We start from the raw sequence: 16,153 nt of genomic DNA, 5'->3' as shown, positions 1-16,153 counted from the left end.
AGGAAGAGCATACATGGAGCGAGGCAATGTGGCCTTCTGAAGGGCGGAAACACGTTACCAGAACAAGCTCTGGGCAGAGGACCAGCATGGGTTCCTAGCCTGGCTTTGCTACTAACTCTTTGGACCTTTGGCCTGGTTACTGAACACTCTGACTGTCCCCTGCCCCATTGTGCGAAGAGTGGGCTGGCTCACATAATCCCTCGAGTTCCTTCTGGCTTGGAAATTCCACGGTCTATAGTCAAGGGAGATAAGCACATAGGACAGAGGCACCTTTCCTGTAACACCAGCTACAAGGCCAAAGGGAAAAATCAATAAATAATTGGGGCCTGCCAGACAGACTTTTCTGATGGAATCGACAGCTCTAAGAAGGTTACTAAGAACTAGGGCCTTGGAAAAGGGAGCTATGGAGAAGCCTGGGCAGCTAAAATGTAGTCCCCATAGGGTGGCGCTGCACATTTTGGATGCATGTTCATTACTAGGGTTCTTCTTCTTTTTGGCATTATAATTAGTAAAAATAATAATGTTGGAGACTCTACAACATGTCCGGGGAGAGGCCAAGAATAAAATTTAATTCCTGAAAGCCTGGATTGTAGAAAACATAAATCTAAAAAGGAGGAAAATACAGTTAAAACCTAGAAAGAAAAAAATAAGCTGAAGCTTGTGTTGATTTCTCCACACACCTGTCCATAATCTGTGCGTATGCACATGTGCACATACACATGTCCACACGGGCACACCTAGGAGAACATGTGTGTCTATATATACCCATAGGAGTGGCCAGGTATATATTTTTCTATTGGAGCCTGGCTCTTTAAAATGGGGGATAATGACACTGAAAATTATTCTAAGCTTTTCAAAGACATAAATGACCAAGCTGCCTCCTGACTCCTGAATTACATTACCCAGAAAGAACTTAATAACATGCTATTATCGCTTCTCCTCACTGACAGGATTTCGGGGCTGAAAAGACAAACAAGAAGTACGTTCGTAATCACCAGCACAGTCACCTCTGCCGAGCTGCGACCGCAGCTAATTCCAGGTAAGTGCTATAGGGTGGAAGGAAGCCTGGGGCTGGCAATGCGACTAGGTGCTTGGTAATTGTCACCAGTTCAGTTGAGCTGTCACCAGCTGAGAGGGGGCTACAGGAAGCTCATGGAGCCAACGGAGAATCCCACGGGGTGAAGGGTAGAGAGACTGCATTATGGGAACCAAAATATAATTTCTGAGTTCAACTGACATAATGCACATAAAATTCCTTACAAACTGCAAAAGTGCTCTACCAATGTGACTATGAACAGAAAGGGGCGTCATTAAAGGGTCTTGTTTGGTTAGGGCTGCCATGTACAGCTGTATAGGCTGTGTACTGCTCAACTTCTGAAAATGTCATTAGTCTATGAAAATGGTGCCCCCTGGAATTGTGCATTGTGGCAGCTCTGTTAGTTGACGTAGGGCTTAGTTAGCTGATGAAGTCCACTATAGGGGCTGCTGTTTTTCCTCCTGGATAATGCTTAAGTCCCAGTGATGAACCATCGAAGTGTGCTTCGGGGTAATTAAAAGGCAATTGCAATTAAGATCCTTGAGGACAGGAGTCATGTCTTATTCACTCAGTATCCTGAATCTTATGATTGGTATATAAGTCTTCATAAAAAAGTTTGTTAAAAATAAGAATGGATGGATATTGAATGAATGAATCAGATAGAGACTCATGGGGGTCAACTCCTGGGGAAAATCGGTTATAGTGATCGCAGAATCTGTTTAGCTCAGAAAGTGCAACTGCACATTCCATGTCTCCTCTTCCATGACTTGGATTATGACAAGGCTTTAGTGAAGGGCCGTGGACATGTCATGAGTTCAATAAGAGTTTGTTCAAGATTTATGAGGTACCTCACCCAACGGTAGGTGCTATTGGCTCGTATAGTGGTGATAACACCGGGGTCAGAAAACAGAGCATAGGTCATGATCCCTGCCATCAAGGATCTTACAATTTAGACAGTTTAGTCAGATATAGGTTTATGGAGAAGTGAAATAATGCTATCAGGTAGTATGTCCCAAATATCAAGGAATAGCAAAGATGATAAGTATCATAGGAGTTCAGGGCAGAAAGCACAGGATATCTGCTCTGCCACCTGCTGTATGGTCATGAGAAAATTACTTAACTCTTCTGCCCCTCTCCAAGCTTGTAAGACTGATGTAAGACTAATCATGCTTACCATGCAAGGTCCTTAAACAAAAGAGTAAAACAGGTAAGTATTTAAAGCCCAGTGCCTGGCACGTGGTAGAACTTTCCAGAATGTTGGTTCCTATATAAGAACTTTTCAGTCACAAGTGACAGAATACCAGCTGATCCCAACTTAAGCCAAAAAGGGAGGCGGGGTGGTATTTTTATATATACTCACAAAGTGAAGCTGCAAAGGCTTCAGGCATAATGGTATCCAGGAGCTCAACTGACATCACTAGTGCTCTGCCTGCATTTCCGTTTCTCAGACAAGATTTCTCTAGGGATAGGAATAGCTGTCAGCAGTCAGGGTCCAGCTTAGCCTCAGAAGGAAGAGCTTCTCTCCCCAGAAATTGGGAGGAGGAAAGTCTCAGGGAGCACTCCGACTGGTCTGGCACAGCTCATCCAACCATGTCTTACCCAATGAATATGGTCAGAGGAATGAGATGACCCAGTTGATGAGGGCTGGGTTGTGTGCAGACTCGTGTGTATGGGGGTGGGGGGGGTGTGGGGAGGGTGAGCTCTATCTAAACCACCTGCAATGAATTTGAGAGAGAAAGGGCTAGTTCTTGAGTGTGTTCAGAAGAAATAAATAAAAGAGCTGCATGTTTCTACCAAAAATAGGAGAGCTCGTAGTTCTTTACAGAAGCAAAAAAAAAAAAATTATTTCTATTGGTTTCATATGCAAACACTATGTGTATGTGTACAAATTCCCAGAGTAGCTGCACAGAGATGGCACCCACCTGACCCCTGGAGCCGGGACTTTGCGACCCCTGGCGAGCAGGCACAGTGCTGCAGTCACTCACCGCGAGGGGGCGGGCAGGAAAGCCCACCAGATGGGGTCTCTAGCGGCTTGGGGGAGGTCAGAAGCCGAGCCCTGGTTTGAGGGGAGACGGTGGCATGGGAAGGGCAGGGAGGCAGTGCGGAGCCCCGGCTGGCTGACCTCCCGTCTTTTGTGCCTCAGACTCGTTTCTGCAGGGGCTACGGAGGGTCCCACTGTCTACTGCGGACACGCGCTGGGCCAGGGACATCCTAGCCCCCAGAAAGAGGCGCGGACGATACCAAACCGCTCGCGGTCAGAGCAGCGCGGAGCGTCCCCTCGGAGACACGAGCAGCCCGGGTGGCCGTGACCGCCGATCGCGATCGCCGGCCAGGGACTGGGCCAGGCGTCCGCACGACCTCACGGCCACCACACAGGCCTGCCAGCCCCTGAGACGCCACGACAGCCTCCTCCCCTAACGCTCTGTTCCTTTTTCGCGTCTTGAAAAGAAAGGGGGGTGGGGGTGGGGGTGTACTGTTTACCTAGCCTCCTGTTACTGTGGCCTTGAGTAACCAAGCATTTATGTCACAGAGCGGGCGGGGGAAGGGGCGCGGAGAGCGGGAGAGAGAGAGGGAGAGGAATCAAGCCCGGCATAAAATTTGCCATCACAATCGTCATTTCAAATCATTTATCATGCATTCGTTTGTCAGTGCATATCTATCTAAACTCTGTTTAGGACACGGCAGTTAAGCGAACAGGCCCCAGAGTGGGAATGCACAGGTCCACACCCCAGCTCTCCTCTGCGCGGCACCTGGCATTTAGAAACTATTAATGCCATCGGCTTTATGGTGCTCATAAGCACCACAAAGTGTTTATGAGGGGCTGCCCTCAACAAGGCCCAAAGTATCTCAACTCCAACCTAGAAACGCATTTTGGAGTAAACGTATTTTGGAGTATTTGTAAAAATATCTACCGGACTGCCCTAGGCATGTGGAAATCACGTGATGTCATAGACTGATTCTAACATGGCCCCCAAGATCCTCCCACCCCCAATACAACCCTACACGTCTTGTATAACCCCCTTCCTTTAGATGTGGGTGAGATTGTGAATATGATGTCACTTCATAATTCTGTTATGTTAAAGGATTTTTGCAGTATCGTTGATTCAGAACTCACCCAAATAGAGATTATCCTGGTGGGCCTGGCTTAATCAGGTGAGCCCTTAAGTGGACGGAGTCCTTCCGAAGTTAGACACTTTCCTGCCTTAAAGAAGCAAACAGACATGTTGTAAACTGCCTGTGGAAACTGCCTGTGAGAGCTGAGGGCCTCAATCCTCTAATCACAAGGAACTGAATTCCGCCAACAACCTGAATGAACTTGGAAGAGGACCCCAGGCCTGGAAAAAGAACACAGCCAGGCTGACACTGTCCAGCCTTGAATGTGGCCTTGTGAGACCCTAAGCAGAGCATCCAGTTAAGCTTCTGGACTCCTGAGCCACAGAAAGTGTGAGAAAAAAAGTCTGCTATCTTTATTCTCTCTGTAGTAATTTGTTACACAGAGTAGAAAGTTAATATACATTCTAAATCTACTCAAAGCCTTGTTGAATTTGGTTTAAAAATGGGGTGTGCCTGAATGCATATGCTAGAGAGAAGAGCATTCAAAATTTAAAAGATGGTCCCACTAGTTTGAGATCATAATAAAAAATATGGACTATTGGGGTGCCTGGGTGGCTCAGTCGGTTAAGCATCCAACTTCGGCTCAGGTCATGATTTCATGGTTCATGGATTCAAGCCCTGCATCGGGCTCTGTGCTGACAGCTCAGAGCTTGGAGCCTGCTTCAGATTCTGTGTCTCCTCTCTCTGCCCCTCCCCGGCTCGCTCTCTCTCTCTGTCTCAAAAATAAATAAACATTTAAAAAAAATTTTTTTAAGTATGGACTATCATTCATTATTTACTGAGCACCTACTCACTGTCTGCAAGGCAGTAGACTAGGAATTTAATCAGGATTTGAAACCAAAACTGGAAATTTATTACTGCTACCACCTAAGAAAATTAAAGGGAAAATGTTTAATATTGAAATATAAGTCTTCCTTCAAACCGAGAAACAGACTCTTGACTACAAAGAACAAAGTTACCGGAAGGGGTGGGAGGGATGGGTGAAATAGGTGATGGGGATTAAGGGGGGCACTTGTGACGAGCACTGGGTGATGTATGTACATGTTGAATCACTATATTGTACACATGAAACTAATATTACACTGTATGTTAACTAACTGGAATTTAAATAAAAACTTTAAAAAATATATCAGGCCTCCTTAAGTCATGCTCATCAGAGTGTATGCTTGTCAAGGATGAGCTTGAGATAGTGAGTGAATACTAGTAATAGTAATGATAATAATAGTAATATAATAATAGTAATAGAAGGCAGACCCAGAATTTTAATCCAGCTCTGTGTCCCAAATTCCATGCAAATAAACTTTGTGAAACACCTTCCGTCTGGCAGGATATTAAATGGCCCCTTCGCCTCCTATCCCCTTCACCCCCTCTGCCAGAGGATGTGTGCCCTTATCTGTGTCCCGCCCACCCCACCCCACCCCCAGATTTCCTCCAGAAACAATAGAAAACAAGAAATTCAAGCTACACAGAAACACACGCCCGGCATAACCGGAAGGCAGAGAATTGCCTAAAACTTCAAAACCACCATAAACAAACAAAGCAGACATGATTTCCCACTGAGAGATCTTGCACACCCCTGCTTCACAGGCACAAGGCTCTGCTATGAGCTAGGATGAGCCTGCGGCATGGTGTCTGGGGGAGAAGGGGCACAGGAAGGGACAGGCACCCTTTGACAGTTGGAGGGCCCAGCAAGCCAAAAGAGAAAAAAATTAGAAGTATATTATAGATGCTTTAGCAAATGGAAAACGTGGCAGAGTTGTGGCAGATTAAGATATCTGCACTCTTCAGTGATGGGATCCTCCCCTTCCCCATTTCCTGTCCACCTTCCTCCTCCCCAGGGTCACCATCTAGGAGCCACCAGGCTTCTCTCCGCTGAATGCCTGGGAAAAGTTAAGGCTTCCAGAAGGGGTGGTTGGGGAGGGAATCTCTTCCTGGCATTTGATTTCAAACAGCGAGCTATTTGGATCTTCCCTCAGGGAATGTAATAGACTCAAAACTTAAATGAAGAATCTGGGAGAAATATTCGGAGTAAGAACAAGACTCCCCCGCCCTTCTATGCTCTCCACCACTTTCTCCAACCCAACCCCGACTAAAAAAAAAAAAAAAAAAAAAAAAAAATTCCAGTCTGGTAGGAGGGGAGATGGCCAAGAAAAAATTATAAAAGCTGAGTTATCACTGGGTCCCAGACTGGAGTCCTAAACCCTCTTCCTTGCTATTTTATGTCTCAGGATTCCAGAGGGGTGTGAGGTCAGAGGACACATGCGGCCACCTACTAAATGAGAGTCTGCATTTAACAAGAATGCATAGCGAGGTTCCCATAGGAAGGCCTTCTGTGACAGACAGAAAAGAGCCGAGAGAGAGAAAGAGAAAGAGAAAGAGAAAGAGAAAGAGAAAGAGAAAGAGAAAGAGAAAAAGAGAAAGAGAAAAAAAGAGAGACAGAGACAGAGACAGAGAGACAGAGAGGAGAGGGTTATAAATGGAAAGACCAGTGCCATGATTAAGAGTACCTTAGGGGGCAGATGTTCATAGCATCTATTAATTTCTTAACTAATTATTATTTGACAAAGAAAAAAACCAGAGATACCTACGATAGAATATGTGTCACCTGCATCAAACGAGCCTGTCTGATCCCCGAGTGTGGCACATGTAAGGTTTTTAGCATATAAACATTCATAAGTGAACTACTAGGCCAGCAGGACTTACCCACCTACCCTTTGCCCCTACCCCATGTCCCTAGGGGGCCTTTCATGACAACCCTAGCCCCCACCCCATCCTCCCACCTCAGGAGAAATTGACCATTTCCTACTTTATTCCTAGCGCAAAGTAGGCGCTCAATAATTGTGTGCCAAATAATGAAAGTGTTGTGCTAGCAGGCTTTGATCAATTAGTAATTGTAATTGAAGCTGAATGTAATTAATTATATGATTTTGGGCTGTTCAGGTTTAATTCTACTAAAATTACATCATGAAAATAGGGCTGGTAGAAGGATTTCAGATAGAAAGGAGCTGTGACTGAAGCTTCCGTGTACAGTATGGTGCAGGCTGAGTTGGCCCCTTTGCCAGCAATAAAAGATTCACGCAGCTACGTAACTAAGGGGTTCTGATCTTGAATCCCATTTGGATGCAGAATCCAAAATCAAGTCCTATGCTACAATACCAAGCTTACGGAGCTGTGGGCACGCTCTGCTATGGACTCTGCTTAATTTGGGGACATTAATTTGCCTTGATCCATTTCTACTGCTGCATGTTTTCCATTTTTCATGCCATGTGAATTCCTTTTCAACTCTCACAGCCCCAGAGGGTGTTAGAGCTAAAGAAGGATCTTTGGGGGAATCTTTAGAACAATGGTTTTTAGCCCAGTCAGACCTAACACAGCGTTTTTACAACAAATATTTTGTATTGCCCCTTCCCATCTGAAATGAAATCCATAGAAACTATAATCTACCTACATAATTATATATATGATTTTTTCAAAGTCAGATCGATACAGGTGAGTTGTAATGACCATTCAAATGCAGGTCCAATGCAGGTGAACAATAATTCCTAAAGAAACCAATCAGCCCTCAATTCTCATGGCAATTACATTTCTGGAAAATGTAATGGTATTAAAACCAGGCAAAAAAAAAAAAATCCTTTACCTTTACATGTAAAACTGAGTTAGGTTGTAGACTCAGTTCATTATAAATATGATTTTCATCACACAAATATCCTATGGGACATTTGGAAATCACACAAGGTCAAAGGAAAATTCTTTGTTGAGTGAGGCTGTGCTGCCCCCAGGAAGACATCTAGCATCCTCAACCCCACCAGCTCAATGCCAGTAACAACCCCCAGTCATTGTGACAACCAAAACTGTTTCCAAGCACTTCCATGAAGTGCCTGGGGGTAGTAGCACCCCCACTGAGAACCACTGATTATAACCCATTCTCCTTAATGTGTAAGTGAGAAGTCAGAGGTGGGGGAGGGGGAGATTTGCCCTAAGTGACCAGCTGGTCAGCAGCACTCCAGGTCTCTGGATTCCCATTGCAGGATCCCTCCTGGCTCCCTGCTGCAGCTCCCCAAGATAAACAGGGTCAGAGGAGATCCAGGTTTTGCTCAGAAATCCTTTGGGTTCCAATGCAGAAACTCAGGATGGCTCCGCAAACCCCAGAAGATCAAACTCCCTGCAAAAGAAAACACCGCCATGCAGTGTTGATAAAGTCCTCTAACCTAGGGAATGACATCACAATGCCTTTAAATCAATCTGCCCAAATGAGCCCAAGATGTCTCTTTCCCCATCACCAGAAAGCTAGGAACGTTCTGTCAGTGTGGAGAAGTTAACTTGTTTGTTCTCCTGTGTTCACCAATGAGAGCCCTGAAACTATCACAGGTAAAAAGAAAGGATCCAGCTTTGAGAGCAAAAGTAGCAACTGGGCGTTTGCCAACACTGCTCCGTCAGTAGCAGTTGACTGGTATGCTGTGCTAAGAAGGGTTCTAGAATCACATCCCAGCTCAAACCAAAAGGATGCAGTGATCACTTCAGGGTTTGCGCTGGCCACGGTAGGGGTTGGCAACACCATGCTGTATTGCCATACCTGTTTTCGAACCCCAGACAAATCCAGTGTACTTGCCTAGGTCAGAAGCTCATTAGTTTTACTAATGGCAGTCTATTTCATTCCATTTAATTCTTTAAAATTTCAGGCAAATATCTCCATCCTGATGGCTGACACGGTTCAATCGTGAGATAATCTGCTATGAGTGGTGGTACTAGGACCCTGCCTCAGAATCTCACTCCCTCACTCAGTACACACAAGCTCAGTGTGTTATACACCAGTCATTGGCAAGCCTGTTGCGTTGCACATAAGAATCATCCTTTTTCAAGGTCCCGAATTCATAAAGTAATAGGCATCACACAAAACTCAACATGAGTATCCACCATTTTCCACCTGAAATTAATGTACCCTTAGATAAGGGATCAAGATGACACAGTACATAATGACTGATTGTAACTAGAGCCTTGAATATTTCTTGCTAGGACAACTATCTTTTGCGTACAAGTGTCTTTTAGACAAAATGGCTAAATATTGTTTATGTTTAACTTTTTTTAGGTTTATTTATTTTGAGAGAGAGAGAGAGAATGGCAGGGGTGGGGCAGGCAGAAGAGAGGGAGAATGAGAACCCCAAGCAAGCTCCACATTGTCAGCACGGAGCCCGATGCAGGGCCAAACTCACAAACAATGAGATCATGACCTGAGCTGAAATTAAGAGACACTTAACTGACTGAGCCACCCAGGGACCCCCAGAAATATTGGTTATCTTTAAAGTCAATGAAAGTAGGTGACCTAGAAAAAAGACAGCTAGAAGAACACGAAATGATCATTCTAAAAAGCTTTCTGGGTCTCCTGGGTGGCTCAGTTGGTTGAGCATCTGACTCTTGATTTCGGTTCACATCGTGATCCCAGGGTCGTGGGACTGATCTCCCCTCCTTCCCCCAACTCTGCCTCATCAGGCTCAGGGCTGAGCATGGGACTTGCTTAAGATACTCTCTCTCTTTCTACTTCTGCCCCTCCACCACTCACACAGTCCCTCCCTCTCAATAGATAGATGATACATTATAGATAGACAGACAGACAGACACAGGACAAAAAAAGCTGCCTGGGGCATCTGGGTGACTCAATCAGTTAAACATCTGACTTGGGCTCAAGTCATGATCTTCTGGTTCGTGAGTTCAAGTCCCCATCAGGCTCACTGCTGTCAGCATGGAGCCTGCCTCAGATCCTCTGTCCCCCTCTCTCACTTACGTTTTCTCAAAAATAAACATTTTTTAAAAAGCTGCCTGTATAATGCATTGAGGAGGGCACCTGTTGGGATGAGCACTGGGTGTTGTATGGAAACCAATATGACAATAAATCATATATATATATATATATGTATATATATCATATATACGTATATGTATATATATGTATGGAGACCAATATGACAATAAATCATATATATATATAAATCATATATATATACATATATATATACATATATATATGTATATATGTATATATATGTATATATATATATATAAAGAAATACAAAATTAAGTCAAATGCTCTTAAGTGAACTGGTTTTAAAAATCTTAAAAAGGGAGGAACCGGGGTGGCTCAGACAGTTAAGTGTCCAACTCTTGATTTTGGCTGTTTATGATCTCACAGTTTGTAACTTTGAGCCCCAAGTCAGGCCCTGTGCTGACAGGGAAGAGCCTGTTTGGGATTCTCTCTCTCGTTCTTTCTCTACTCACTCTCTCTTCCAAAATAAAGTTAAAAAATTTTTTAATCTTACAAATGAAACAAAAAAAGGCAAGAAATAGGAAGGTCAAATGGATCTGTAAACATTCAAGAACACTTAATTTGAGATAAACTTGTCTCTGGAGAGAACCAATCCTTAGGCAAATGGGTTTTTGGCAATGTGACTATAGACATTTTGGCCTTAGGTAAATTGGACAGGAGCCAGTTTGGTGGGACAAGATGGGAGACTCGGAGGACAGGGAGGGGACCAGATCTAGACCAGGATGGTGGTGGTAAGGAGGTAGAGAAGAGTTGCTGAACATGGGGGGAGGAGTTGCTCTGAAGGTCAAGGAGGGGTACAGGCTGATGCCTGGCTCTCAACCTGGGCGACTACGGGTGGCACCATCCAGTGAAACAGTGGGCCCTTTGGTCAAAATGAAATCTGGAGAAATAATAGCCCAAAAGAGAACCTAGAGATAGTCTCAACAAATCTTGCTTTCAGGTGGAGCTGCCGACTGGCAGCACTCGTCCCCATGAGTTGTTTAAATCCCTTTCTCCTCCCAGGCCACAGACTCCCAGCTCACCACTGCCTCCACCAGCAATAGCCTCCCTCCTTATCCAAGGCCATCTCCTTTTGTCAGAGAGACCACAGGTCACATTTTGTCTCTCCCCTTCCCTCCCCAATAAATAGGTGTTGAGGGAATACATGCGATATGCATGAACTGAGGCATGTGTAGGTGGCCACACAGTGACCAGTAAAGGGCCTGCTATGGCCTCCACTGTCACACATGAGACAAAGAAGTGCTCTTCCCCCTCCAAGACCTGCAGACAGAGGGTAGACAATTGAGTGTGGATAGTGGAAATGGAGAGAAGGGTCAGAACTGGGAGGAGAAAGAAGCCACAGGGGCCCAGTGGTCTTGGGAGGCTCCCTACGCAAAGCAGGGCCTGAACGCTGTCACGAGCGGAAAGCAAAGGGGACTTAGATATAAGGACAAGCAGAGGAGGCAGAGTGGACAAGAGCAAGGCCATGGAGACGGGTGAGCCTGGTGTCTGTAACACACTGAGATCAGCCTGTTTAGGAAGCCCACAACCCAGACAGAGAGAGAGGTAACAATCCTCATGTGAGCCCTCATCTCACTTAGCCAGACATGTGGCATTAGGGAGCGGAGCAGGGACAGAAGCTTCCACACACACAGTCCCGTTCCTAAACTTGTCCCTGGTTAAGCTCAAGTTCCGTGAACTGGCCTGTGCAGCTCTCAGGTCTACAGGGAACACCTGTCTTTATCTTAAATGCTCCCAGGGACGTCTCTATCAACCTAACACTGTGATTAAAGAAAGAGCTCCTGCCAGCTCTCTGGGGGTGAACTGTGGACAGCAACTAGCAGAATCAATAAGAGAAATCAAGCCTATTTCAGCCAAAGAGCCAGCTTCTGAGAACCCCACGGGTCATTAGAAAACAGGCATGACTACTATAAAAAGCACATCCACACAAATGGCATCCAGCCAGAACGGCATGGGTCTCTGTGTTCATTCTGACCAGAAAATGGCATTTAAAGTAACCAACTAGTAGCCCTCACTCTGTCTCAACAATGGCAATAAAAAACCTACTGTAATTTAACTCTGTCTGTTCTTGTTCAGTTGTATGGAGAGCATCCAGTCTATAATCATCTCTATTTTTTCTATGGATGTGTCTGTTATTTTCCTCTAGATTTCCTCGAGGCTCTCCACATCCTCCAAACATGAGTCCAGGGCCCTTAAAGATAATAGCTGCAATGATATGGACCCTTTTGGTTAAACATAAGATACCCAATTTAAAACAACTTACACAAAAAAGGGGAGGCAGATTTGTTGGCTCAAGTAACTGAAAAATCAAGGATGGATCTGACCTACAGGAATGGTTTGATCTAGGGGTTTAAAGGATGAGGCAGGCAAGATAGCCACCAGAGCTTAGCAACCAGTGGGAAGGTAGTCATTCTCCATATCTCTAGCTGAAGTTACAGGAAGGTCCTTCGGGTCATGAGCCCCTACCGGAACCAATCTCTGCATCCAGAGAGGTGGCCATCTGTCTACCCCCATGGTTTGTGAGAGCTCCTGGATCAGCACAGTTGCAGGAATGGGTGTCCCTGCAGGAAAGGGGAATTCTGTTCAAGTGCAAGGTTTACTGGGTAGATAAACTGTCTATGTGCATGCTGTTTATCTATGTTTGCTTTTCCCTATCGCTTTTACTAGCACTAACTCTTCGCATTCACCACAGTCCTCTGAGAAGGGCAACCTATGGAAAACCAGGCAATTTCACAGCAGGGGAAGCAGAAGCTCCAAGACCAAAGCAACCTGTCCACTGGTAGCAGAACTAGGGCGATGGGACTACTTCCAGCTGCTTGGCCCAGTATGGGCAGAGACGCTGGTCCAGGCCAAAGGTAGGAAGAAGTTCCAGATCTGCTCTGGACACATCTTGCCATTAGATTATTAGAGACATTAACCGTTACAAGTCAGAAGTCACTTCTAACCAACTCATTAAAATGGCCCACGTTGGGGGCACCTGGGTAGCTCAGTTGGTTAAGCATCTGACTTGATTTCAACTCAGGTCATGATCTCACAGCTGATGGGATTGAGCCCTGCACCAGGCTCTGTGCTGACAGTGTGGAGCCTGCTTGGGATTCTCTCTCTCCCCCTCCCCCACTCTCTCTTGCTCTCTTTCTCAATAAATTAAAAAAAATAAATGTCCCACATTGGTGGTTTTTCCTCCTCCCCCATCTTTTGACACCTCTCCCTGCATACTTGGGAGAGAGAGGAAAAGGTAAAAAAGGCAGACCCCCTCTATATTCCTACTTTCCATGGAGCACACTGCAATCTCTGCCACTGTTAGCTCCCTTTACAAGGATTTCCCTAGAAGGGGGCATATCCCAGTGTCCACAGTGGCCTAAGGGGCTTGATGTTTGAGGCGCTGTTGGCCAGGTGAGCTCTGGGCCACACAGGCCTACCCTCCACAGAGAGATGGCTGTTCACAGGGTGTCCCTGCCCAGCTGAACCCACTGCGAGAGCCTCCCCAGCTCCAGACTGAGGAGGCTGTGGGAAGGCAGGGAGGGTCCAACTTCTTAGCAGGCTTGGTGGGAACAGTCTACTCTTACAGAAGAAAATGGAAAGTCAGAGGTTGAGAGCCTAAGCTCTGGCCGCAGACCACCTTGGTTCAGAACCTGCCTCCACCATTCACTGCCTGTGTGCCTCTAGCAAGCAACCTAAGCCCTCTGTGCCTCAGTTTACTCACCTGTACTAACAGGATAATAGTGGCCCCTAGACTTCATTGGGTTATCATGTAAATTAAGTGAAATCAAATCCAAGGCCAGCACATGGTCAGGGCTCAAAATTAGCTATTATTATTGCTAATATTTTATGATTTATTGATAACTAATTCTTCTACTCAGAACAAAGTCTACCTTAGGATTCCCAAGCCTACCCACAGAATTCAATTGCGTGGTAGATAGCATAGTATTTCCCCCTCCCCCAAGAGGTGTGCTTTCTAGTCTCTGGAACCTGGAAATGTGACCTTACATGGTGGTCAAAAGTATTTGCAGGGGTGATTAAGACTTGAGAATGGGGAGAGATTCCTGGATTACCTTGGGAGGTGGTTAAGTAGTTACAAGGTACTTATAAGAGGCAGGTAGGAGGGTCAGAATCAGAGAAAGCCACAACAAAGGAAGAAGAGGTACACGTGATACAGCCATGAGCCAAGAAATGCGGGCAGCTTCTAGGAATTGGAGAAGAATCCTCCTCTAGAGCTTCCAGAAAGAATGCAGCCTGTCTGATGCCCTGCTTTTTGACTTCTGACCTCCAGAAGTGTAAAATAACGAACTTGTATGTTGTTTTAAGCCACTCAGTGGTCAGCATCACCATGACCTGGCATGGGGCTCCTGACTACCACCCTTAAGGCATGGGTGTAGGGAGCTTTTTATTAAAGAACGCTCAGAAGAAGGCCTCCCCATACTCTAAAAGAACCCCATTCACATTAATCTCTCCAACAAATATTTATCATGTTTATTCTTACGAATACACATGACCACACTCACTACTTAGCAAGGGGCCTTAGCAGGGGTTCATCTAAGACCCAGACTCCTTCCATCTTTCTGGTGGGCTATCCTCAGCTTGTTGGATTTTCTTAGGGGAGAGTCTGACTCCATTTTTGAGGTTACTCTGACAGCTTCTAAGCCCCACCTTTCTCTTTTCCTTTTGGCCACAAGTCTGGGCAAACTGATATGAAAGCCCAAGTGTTTCCTCCATTGATACTAGTGGAAAAGTTCAAATTATGGAAACCACGGCCCACACACAGGAGCCCTCATCCTATCCTAGTCTCACCCCAAGAAAAACCAAGGGCATCTGGGTGGCTGAGTCGGTTAAGTGTTCAACTTCGGCTCAGGTCATGATCTCAAGGTTCGTGAGTTCAAGTCCCGCATCAGGCTGTCTGCTGTCAGCACAGAGCCTACTTTGGATCCTCTGTGCTCCTCTCTCTCTCTCTCTCTCTCTCTCTCTCTCTCTCTCTCTGCCCTGTCTTAGCTCACGCTTTTTCTTTCAAAAATAAATAAACAATAAAAATTTTTTAAATAAAAACAATACAAAAAACAATAAAAAATGTCTGGCCCTCATTCAAGCCAATTCAATCAGAATCTTAGGCATTCAAAGCTCTCTCCTGGTGATTCCAGTGTGCAGGTAGGGTTGTGAACTATAGACCCGAGATTGCAACCATGAGCATGTGCATCAGAATTCCCTGGAGAGCTTATTAAAACAGATTGCTGAGCCCTGCCCCAGAGTTTCCGATTCAGCAAATCTGAGGTGGGGGCTGAGAATTTGCATTTCCAGTAAGCTCCCAGGTTATGCTGCGGCTGCCGGGGCAGAACCACACCTTCAGAACCATCTAGGTCCTTGCAGCTCAAAGTGTGCACTGTGGACCAGCAGCAAGAGATCCCCTGGGAGCTTGATAGAAATGCAGACTCTCCGGCCCCAAACCCACTGAGTCAGAATCCTGTGTTCTAATGGTTGTTACACAAAATTTTGAGACACACTGTTCTAGAATGAAAGTGCAGGGAGAGGGGATGAAGTCATGGGAGCTGAAAAGGCAGAGGTCAAGGGCTTCCTACCTAGCACTTCACCAGTCTTAAGAGCTTGTCCTTACCTCTCACATATGGGAAAAAGAAAAACAGGAAGAAACATCGACAGAACCATGCAACTGTTAAGTTGAAGGCAGAACTGAGCAGAGTGTTTTCTGCCCCCAACAGTGCCTGCCAGGGGCACAGTGACCTGGCTGATGGCACGGCTGAGGCAGCCTCCAGAGAAAGCAGGCCAGGAGGCACTCACCACAGGAAAATGGACATCACAGCTAACCCAAGGTTTAACATGTACTCTGCTGAGGGCTGACCTCATCTTTCCTCCAAAAAAGGAGAGAGTGCCAAGCCAGTCTGTGCAGCTTCATAAGAGGCTTTACTTTACAGGAAGGAGGGAAGAGAGGAGGTGAGAATAGCCTTTTGAACTAACGAGCTTTTACCAAAATGTTTATAGATTTAAGGCTGAGGAGACTGGGCCTCCTGCAGTTTCCCTTTGGCCAGTTACCTGCAAGCAGGGGGTACCAGGATACCTGGCATTCAAGGCCTCTTGTTGAATACAGGGCTTCCTGATCCAGCCCGACAAACACCACCGTCCCAAAATGTCAGGCTGCAAAGAACATGCCACTCTCTGTGGACTTGTCTGTCCTGCCTACT

At 45.7% G+C, this 16,153-nt stretch overlaps 1 long non-coding RNA gene across 1 annotated transcript in view; it reads right to left on the bottom strand.

Annotated features, from left to right (window-relative positions):
* LOC113601402 (uncharacterized) overlaps positions 1-5,479 on the bottom strand; it is a 59,298-nt gene extending 53,819 nt beyond the window's left edge. The window contains exon 1 of the long non-coding RNA XR_008299564.1: positions 2,959-5,479. This is a non-coding gene — a long non-coding RNA (uncharacterized LOC113601402). The remainder of the gene's footprint in view (positions 1-2,958) is intronic.
* Between the last annotated feature and the right edge of the window lie 10,674 nt (positions 5,480-16,153).

Source organism: Acinonyx jubatus, chromosome B3, assembly GCF_027475565.1.
Source record: "Acinonyx jubatus isolate Ajub_Pintada_27869175 chromosome B3, VMU_Ajub_asm_v1.0, whole genome shotgun sequence".
Taxonomy (NCBI): Eukaryota; Metazoa; Chordata; class Mammalia; order Carnivora; family Felidae; genus Acinonyx; species Acinonyx jubatus.
This window is presented reverse-complemented; position numbering and strand designations above follow the sequence as displayed.